At 42.2% G+C, this 8,983-nt stretch overlaps 1 long non-coding RNA gene across 1 annotated transcript; it reads right to left on the bottom strand.

Moving 5' to 3' along the window:
- Positions 1 to 7,260: 7,260 nt before the first annotated feature.
- LOC115151125 (uncharacterized) lies at positions 7,261 to 7,590 on the bottom strand. Its single transcript, XR_003867219.1, has 2 exons — positions 7,482 to 7,590; positions 7,261 to 7,382 (listed from the first exon to the last, which is right to left on the bottom strand). It is a non-coding gene; the product is annotated as an uncharacterized LOC115151125 (long non-coding RNA).
- Positions 7,591 to 8,983: the final 1,393 nt, after the last annotated feature.

The following is an 8,983-nucleotide window of genomic DNA, read 5'->3' as shown; positions in this document are numbered from 1 at the left end:
TCACTTTATCCTTTATCGTTCTTGTTTCAGACTTCACAGATTTCACACTCAACAATATTTTTGCAAACTAGCTGCCCCAACTTTCCAAAAATAATAAGGTTGATATAGTAGTCCATCAAAGTAATCAGACTAATTATTTTACTACATTTAACTTTGACTATATGTAACTGCTTTGCTTTAAATACTAAAGTTAAACTTCTTAAACTTCTTCCATTACCACAAGAATACTTTTAAAGAGCTAAAGCAAACCCCACAACTTTACTTGTAAAGTTACCATGTAGTTAGTAGTCCTTTAAATCTTCAACATACTTATTCTTATTATTTTTTACATTTATTTCACCTTTATTTAACCAGGTAGGCCAGTTGAGAACAAGTTCTCATTTACAACTGAGACCTGGCCAAGATAAATCAAAGCAGTGTGACACAAACAACAACACAGAGTTACACATGGAATAAACAAGCGTATAGTCAATAACACAATAGAAAAAAAGAAAGTCTATATACAGTGTGTGCAAATGGCGTGAGGAGGTAAAGCAATAAATAGGCCATAGAAGCGAAGTAACTACAATTTAGCAAATTAACACTGGGGTGATAGATGAGCAGGTGATGTGCAAGTAGAAATACTGGTGTGAAAAAGAGCAAAAAGTAAATAAAAACAACATGGGGATGAGGTAGGAAGATTGGTAGGGCTATTTACAGATGGGCTATGTACAACTGCAGCGATCGGTTAGCTGCTCAGATAGCTGATATTTAAAGTTAGTGAGGGAAATATAAGTCTCCAGCTTCAGCAATTTTTGCAATTCGTTCCAGTCATTGGCAGCAGAGAACTGGAAGGAAAGGCGGCCAAATGGGGTGTTGGCTTTGGGGATGACCAGTGAGATATACCAGATGGAGCGTGTGCTACGGGTGGGTGTTGTTATCGTGACCAGTGAGCTGAGATAAGGCAGAGCTTTACCTAGCATAGACTTATAGATGACCTGGAGCCAATGGGTCTGGCGACGAATATGTATTGAGGGCCAGCCGACTAGAGCATACAGGTCTCAGTGGTGGGTGGTATAAGGGGCTTTGGTGACAAAAGGGATGGCACTGTGATAGACTGCATCCAGATTGCTGAGTAGAGTATTGGAAGATACTAAGATATATGATATATGATAAGATATATGATACAGACATATCAGTGTGGATGACGGATCACCACCTCAAGCTGAACCTCGGCAAGACGGAGCTGCTCTTCCTCCCAGGGAAGGACTGCCCGTTCCATGATCTCGCCATCACGGTTGACAACTCCCTTGTGTCCTCCTCCCAGAGTGCTAAGAACCTTGGCGTGATCCTGGACAACACCCTGTCGTTCTCCACTAACATCAAGGCGGTGACCCGATCCTGTAGGTTCATGCTCTACAACATTCGCAGAGTACGACCCTGCCTCACACAGGAAGCGACGCAGGTCCTAATCCAGGCACTTGTCATCTCCCGTCTGGATTACTACAACTCGCTGTTGGCTGGGCTCCCTGCCTGTGCCATTAAACCCCTACAACTCATCCAGAACGCCGCAGCCCGTCTGGTGTTCAACCTTCCCAAGTTCTCTCACGTCACCCCGCTCCTCCGCTCTCTCCACTGGCTTCCAGTTGAAGCTCGCATCCGCTAAAAGACCATGGTGCTTGCCTACGGAGCTGTGAGGGGAACGGCACCTCCATACCTTCAGGCTCTGATCAGGCCCTACACCCAAACAAGGGCACTGCGTTCATCCACCTCTGGCCTGCTGGCCCCCCTACCTCTGAGGAAGCACGGTTCCCGCTCAGCCCAGTCCAAACTGTTCGCTGCTCTGGCACCCCAATGGTGGAACAAGCTCCCTCACGACGCCAGGACAGCGGAGTCAATCACCACCTTCGGGAGACACCTGAAACCCCACCTCTTTAAGGAATACCTGGGATAGGATAAAGTAATCCTTCTAACCCCCCCCCCCCCTTAAAATATTTAGATGCACTATTGTAAAGTGGTTGTTCCACTGGATATCATAAGGTGAATGCACCAATTTGTAAGTCGCTCTGGATAAGAGCGTCTGCTAAATGACTTAAATGTAAATATGTAAATGAAGATATTTTGTAAATTACATCACTGAAGTCGAGGATCGGTAGGATAGTCAGTTTTACGAGGGTATGTTTGGCGGCGTGAGTGAGGGAGGCTTTGTTACGAAATGGGATGCCGATTCATTTTGGATTGGAGATGTTTAATATGAGTCTGAAAGGAGAGTTTACAGTTTAGCCAGACACCTAGGTATTTGTAGTTGTCCACATATTCTCAGTCAGAATCGTCCAGAGTAGTGATGCTAGTCGTGTGGGCGGGTGCGGGCAGCGAACGATTGAAAAGAACGCATTTGGCTTTACTAGCGTTTATGAGCAGTTGGAGGCCACGGAAGGAGTGTTGTATGGCATGGAAACTCGTTTAGAGGTTAGTTAACACAGTGTCCAAAGAAGGGCCAGATGTATACAGAATGGTGTCATCTGCGTAGAGGTGGATCAGGGAATCACCCGCACCAAGAGCGACATCGTTGATGTATACAGAGAAGAGAGTCGGCTCGAGAATTGAACCCTGTGGTACCCCCATAGAGACTGCCAGAGGTCCGGACAACAGGCCCTCCGATTTGACACACTGAACTCTGTCTGAGAAGTAGTTGGTGAACCAGGCGAGGCAGTCATTTGAGAAACCAAGGCTGTTGAGTCTGCCGATAAGAATACGTTGATTGACAGAGTCAAAAGCCTTGGCCAGGTCGATGAAGACGGCTGCACAATACTATCTTTTATCGATGGCGGTTATGATATCGTTTAGTACCCTGAGCGTGGCTGAGGTGCACTCGTGACCAGCTTGAAAACCGGATTGCACAGCGGAGAAGGTACAGTGGGATTCGAAATGGTCAGTGATCTGTTTATTAACTTGGCTTTCGAAGACTTTAGAAAGGCAGGGCAGGATGGATATAGGTCTATAACAGTTTGGGTCTAGAGTGTCACCCCCTTTGAAGAGGGGGATGACCGCGGCAGCTTTCTAGGGATCTCGGACAATACGAAAGAGAGGTTGAACAGACTTGTAATAGGGGTTGCAACAATGGCGGCGGATAGTTTTAGAAAGAGCGGGTCCAGATTGTCTAGCCGAGCTGATTTGTACAGGTCCAGGTTTTACAGCTGCTATCTGTTATCTGGATTTGGGTGAAGAAGAAGCTGGGGAGGTTTGGGCAAGTAGCCGCGGGGGTGTGGAGCTGGTGACCGGGGTTGGGGTAGCCAGGAGGAAAGCATGGCCATCCGTAGAGAAATGCTTATTGAAATTCTGATTATCGTGGATTTATCGGTAGCCTTAGCGCAGTGGGCAGCTGGGAGGAGGTGCTCTTATTCTCCATGGACTTTACAGTATCCCAAAACTTTTTGGAGTTAGAGCTACAGGATGCAAATTTCTGTTTGAGAAAGCTAGCCTTTGCTTTCCTGACCGACTGCGTGTATTTGTTCCTGACTTCCCTGAAAGTGCATATCGCGGGGACTAGTCAATGCTAGTGCAGTCCGCCACAGGATGTTTTTGTGCTGGTCGAGGGCAGTCAGGTCTGGACTGAACCAAGGGCTATATCTGTTCTCAGTTCTACATTTTTCGAAAGGGGCATGCTTATTTAAGATGGTGAGGAAATTACTATTAAGGAACGACCAGGCATCCTCGACTGACGGGAGGTCAATATCCTTCCAGGATACCTGGGACAGGTCGATTAGAAAGGTCTGCTTGCAGAAGTGTTTTAGGGAGCGTTTGACAGTGATGAGGTGTGGACGTTTGACCGCGGACCCATAGCGGATGCAGGCAATGAGGCAGTGATCGCTGAGATCCTGATTGAAAACAGCAGAGGTGTATTTGGAGGGCAAGTTGGTCAGGATAATATCTATGAGGGTGCCCATGTTTATGGATTTAGGGTTGTACATGGTGAGTTCCTTGATAATTTGTGCGAGATTGAGGGCATCTAGTTTAGATTGTAGGACTGCCGGGGTGTTAACCTTTTGGGGCTAGGTGGCAGTATTTTCACGGCCGGATAAAAAACGTACCCGATTTAAACTGGTTACTACTCTTGCCCAGAAATGAGAATATGCATATTATTAGTAGGTTTGGATAGAAAACCCTCTAAAGTTTCTAAAATTGTTTGAATAGTGTCTGTGAGTATAACAGAACTCATATGGCAGGCAAAAACCTGAGAAGATTGCAAGCAGGAAGTGCCCTGTCTGCGATTTTGTAGTTCTGCTTTTGCTTGTCTATCGAAACTACAGTATCCATGGGGTTATGTTGCACTTTCTAAGGCTTCCATTGGCTCTCTAAAGCCGCCAGAAAGTTGATTGGGGGGTCACCTGTCTCTGGGTAAAGTATAGGAGCACTGTTTGTTTGTGGACTCCCTGAGGACAAAGGGAATGGAAGTGCGCAGTCACGAGAGATCACCATTTTTTTCTTTCCCTCTTTGATTGAATACAAGGTTGTCCGGTTGGAATATTATCGCTATTTTACGAGAAAAATAGCATAAAAATTGATTTTAAACAGCGTTTGACCTGCTTCTAAGTACAGTAAAGGAACGTTTAAAAAAAAATTGTCACGAAATGCGCTTGCGCATTACCCTTTGGATAGTGACCTGAACGCACAAACAAAACGGAGGTATTTGGATATAATTATGGATTATTTAGAACCAAAATAACATTTGTTGTTGAAGTAGAAGTCCTGGGAGTGCATTCTTACGAAGAACAGCAAAGGTAATCCAATTTTTCTAATAGTAATTCTGAGTTTACTGAGCCCCGACGTTGGCGGGTGTCTGAATAGCTAGCCTTGATGGCCGAGCTATGTACTCAGAATATTGCAAAATGTGCTTTCGCCGAAAAGCTATTTTAACATCTGACATAAAGGAGTTCTGTATCTATAATTCTTTAAAAAATTGTTATGTATTTTGTCAACGTTTATCATGAGTAATTTAGTAAATTCACCGGAAGTTTTCGGTGGGTATGCAAGTTCTGAACATTACATGCAATTGTGAAAAGCTGGTTTTTGATATAAATATGAACTTGATTGAACAAAACATGCATGTATTGTATAACATAATGTCCTAGGAGTGTCATCTGATGAAGATCATCAAAGGTTAGTGCTGCATATAGCTGTGGTTTGGGTTTTTGTGACATATATGCTTGCTTTGAAAATGTCTGTGTGATTATTTCTGGCTGGGTACTCTCCTGACATAATCTAATGTTTTGCTTTCGCTGTAAAGCCTTTTTGAAATCGGACAATGTGGTTGGATTAACAAGAGTCTTATTTTTCAAATGGTGTAAAATAGTCATATGTTTGAGAAATTGAAGTTATAGCATTTTTAAGGTTTTTGTATTTCGCGCCACGTGATTCCACTGGCTGTTAACTAGGTGGAACACTTGCCCAGGGAGGTTAAGACAAAAACAAAAAAGTACACCCCTTTCATTGGGACCTCTTAATCTTTTTTCCGCTACATCCGGCACCGACAGATATGGCCGCCTCGCTTCACGTTCTCTTATCACCAAAAACACAAACTTTTACAGATGCACAATCGAGAGCATCCTGTCGGGCTGTGTCACCGCCTGGTACGGCAACTGCTCCGCCCACAACCATAAGGCTCTCCAGAGGGTAGTGAGGTCTGCACAACGCATCACAGGGGGCAAACTACTACTTGTCTTCCAGGACACCTACACTGCCCGATGTCACAGGAGAAGGCCAAAAAGATAATCAAGGACAACAACCACCTGAGCCACTGCCTGTTCACCCCACTATCATCCAGAAGGCGAGGTCAGTACAGGTGCATCAAAGCTGGGACCAAGAGACGGAAAAACAGCTTCTATCTCAAGGCCATCAGACTGTTAATCAGCCATCACTAACATTGAGTGGCTGCTGCCAACATACTCACTCAAATCTCTAGCCACTTAATAATTAAAATTGGATGTAATAAATGTATCACTAGTCACTTTAAACAATGCCACTTTATATAATGTTTACATACCCTACATTACTCATCTCATATGTATATACTGTACTCTATACCATCTATTGTATCTTCCCTATGCTGTTCGGCCATCACTCATCCATACATTTATATGTACATATTCTTATTCATTCCTTTACACTTGTGTGTATAAGGTAGTTGTTGTGAAATTGTTAGATTACTTGTTAGATGTTACTGCATGGTCGGAACTAGAAGCACAAGCATTTCGCTACAATCGCATTAACATCTGCTAACCATGTGTATGTGACAAATAAAATGTTATTTGATTTGCAGACGGGCTTTCACAGCTCTCTGTATCTGAGGACAGAAAACCTCACAAGAAATAGACTACACAAAAGTACCTGCTCTATCCAGAATAACCTACTCTCTCACTTTGACAGCTGGGCCTGCTATCTATCCTTTCACCCTCCCCAAAAAAATACAAATGTTTCCCATTATCAACAGTTGCACTGGGGCTAAAACAATATCCTACATAGTGTGGGAGGACTGCACCTAAAAAGGCTGGAGACTCATAACTAATCGAAGAGCATGTATATGTCCTGACCAAAAGATGAGGAGTCAGTGGTAGGGTTTACTTGACATTGCAGCACAGCAAGATTCTCAGTAGACGGGGCATGGGATGTCAGGAACAATGACCCCATTGTCAGTGTTTCCAGATTATCCTCCTGATAAAGCAGGTCCTCCACCTGCTGAATCTGGAATGCTCAAAAGAAACAAATCTGTATTAGTGACAATACATTTGGCAGCAACAGGGGCTTGACAGTCCAGTGAAAATGGCTGAGTGTTTATGTGGTGTAAATCTGAAAATAAGCAGCTGACATCTTAATTAAGGGTTTTTTAATTAATGCATGTGAGACAGGTTCCATGTACAACAAGACAGGCAGAGAGGAAGAGAGAAAAAGAACACAGAACAGTTTCATTACCTCTGGTTATGGACACTTTGCCAGCAATAAAGCTTCCACAGCCTGTTCCTCGGACAGTGAACATACATCTGTAAATAACTACATTTTCTACCCCTTGATCAGCTCACACTCTGAAAGAAAATAAAATAGCTTATTTTCTGTAGATATGAAAACAATAACTGAGTTCAATCTAAAGCAGCAGATGTCATTTTCAGGATACGTCAATACAGCACAGAAAGCAATCTTACGAGTTTGATGAGGAAGATGTCAAGGGTTTTTATACAGAAAGTAACTCCTCTCAAGATGTTACAATATGCATAATACAAGTCATTATTTTTTTCATTCTACTATATCAATATTTACCTTTATGGCCATCCATTTCTGCCGACTCTATCCATAAAGTATCCAAAAGGAGTTGCTGCTTTGTTGTTGGCCGCAGTGTCCTGATAGAGCATCTATACAAGAGAGAGCCTACGCTTAACACCAGACTTGTATTAGGGTTGTTCATTAGGTGATGGGAAATATGCAATATGCATCCAAAATAATATACTTACCTTCCTTGAAAATCCATCTATATTGCCAAAGATGGCAATGTTGTATCTTGAAAAAAAGCATTGGAATTAAAAGTGAAATGTTTAACTTATTAACCTGCTTCATTATTTATTTATTACCAGTTGATGAAGAACAACTCCAATTTCATACATGATTGAACATTTTCTATGAATAAGTAAGAATAAAAAAGTTAAAATAACTTCTTAGATTTGATGGAGACATTATACATCTTAGTACCTTATCAATTTATGATTTGTATCAATGTGGATGAGAGACAGGGGAGCAGGTACAGAGTATTTTTGCCGAGCAATGCAACGAAGCTGGATCATTCTAGCAATGATACCTGCACCATTTACACGCTGCAAAGACTCCCTAACTCTTCACCATTGTACACGATGGCCCATCCCTTGGAGACTTCCTTTGACCATTCTAAAGCCTGCATGGGACATCCTTGCCTTAATGACCCTGACTTTCTGGTCGAACTCTTCATCTGACATATCAGAATAGCATTCCCAAAAAGCTAACCGTTACAGTATCATGAAATATGATTATATATCGACTATGAAACAAATACGACGTGGCCTGCTTATGAGTTGCCATGAAGGAAAGTTAGATGAATTCAACTGAAAATGGCGAGAACAGGCATTCGTAGCTAAATGTTTTTGGTTAGCTTGAGAATAGTAATTGCATGATTTATCATTCTACGGTATGTATGTATGTATGTATGTATGTATGTATGTATGTATGTATGTATGTATGTATGTATGTATGTATGTATGTATGTATGTATGTATGTATGTATGTATGTAATATAGTAGAATGTTATGAACCGACACTGAATCGTAGGAGCTAACTACTAGCTATGTAGAAGTTGGACGGAAGAACACCCAGTGCCGTCTACCTGAGATGCCATCAGTCCTTCGTAGGTGTCAGCTATGACTTCCTTTGTGTCGGAAAGAAAGGCTGTATTGAACAGTATTGGTTGTAGCCAAACTGACACTCAAAAAATTGCCAAAATGGAGGGTGGTTGATAGCAACTTTTTTGTTTACCAAATACATTTTTTGTTCTCTAAATATTTTTGGGGAATAAAATGCATAACGTTTTGTGGTCTATTACAAAATATTTGATTGCAAAAAATATTTGTTTTACTTTGAAGCCTCGTCTTTGCTTCCAGAACAATTATTTTTGATTGAAAATAAAAAAGCTTTGATCTCGACCAAAAATATATCAATTTGTTGCAAGTTGGGGAGTGGGGCTAATAGCGGAACAATAGACTATTCAACCTTTACTAAAGAATAGTCTAATAGCCGAGCTAGGTGTGAAAACCCCCTGTCTTATCACAGACCAGATTTGCCCTAACGACCAAGGGGGAGTTAGAGGACTGATTATGCATTTGGGTCCCAATGCACTACTGTGTCTCTAACTGACAATGAATGGGCAATATAAACCAAATAATAAACTGATAATTGTGCACGACATCAAATGAAACAAGCAGGGAGCAGG

The sequence above is a fragment of the Salmo trutta genome, chromosome 16 (assembly GCF_901001165.1).
Source record: "Salmo trutta chromosome 16, fSalTru1.1, whole genome shotgun sequence".
NCBI lineage: Eukaryota > Metazoa > Chordata > Actinopteri > Salmoniformes > Salmonidae > Salmo > Salmo trutta.
This window is presented reverse-complemented; position numbering and strand designations above follow the sequence as displayed.